The sequence below is a fragment of the Antrostomus carolinensis genome, unplaced genomic scaffold, assembly GCF_000700745.2.
Source record: "Antrostomus carolinensis isolate BGI_N321 unplaced genomic scaffold, ASM70074v2 scaffold55759, whole genome shotgun sequence".
Classification (NCBI taxonomy): Eukaryota; Metazoa; Chordata; class Aves; order Caprimulgiformes; family Caprimulgidae; genus Antrostomus; species Antrostomus carolinensis.
Genome location: NW_010337574.1, coordinates 12,523 through 13,126, shown reverse-complemented (window position 1 = coordinate 13,126; position 604 = coordinate 12,523).

Sequence of the window (604 nt, the reverse complement as noted above, 5' to 3'; positions counted from 1 at the left end):
ATTGATATCTCCATATTTAAATTATATTTTTGCTTAATTCTCAAAGTAATGAACACAGACCTTTCAACTAACAAACTTATGCCTTTATTCTTTCAAAATTGGGAGGTGAAAAAAGTAGGTGAATTAGTTCTCTTGGTAACAATCATTCCTATCCTGCTCTGGTTACATACCTAGAAAATAATTAACAGGTTTTCTCTAATGCTTCCTAAAGATGTTGAAACTATAGAGCAAATATTGACTGAGAGGCGGCAAAACTTGCCTGAACAGGAGAAAACAGTAATGGTTTATATAACTGAAAATAGTTTGCCAAAACCAGCATAGAAATTCTGTAAGCTCTGATTTAAAATTGATGTTAAGAGGGCCAGATGTGGTATGTACATGCACTCGGGTATTTACAGGCCACATATATGTCCTGACACCTTTGCAATACCACACAACAGTGCTCTTTTGCCTGCCTGAAGATTTGCAGGGCCTTAGTTCCTGTCCCTGGGAGCCAATCATGAGATGGTTTAGCACCCGAGGCAGCCTTTGGAAAGCAAGAGGGAACCACTCAGGAGGACCTGAAGAGGTTCTGACATGACCAGGCTTTCAGAAACATCAACAG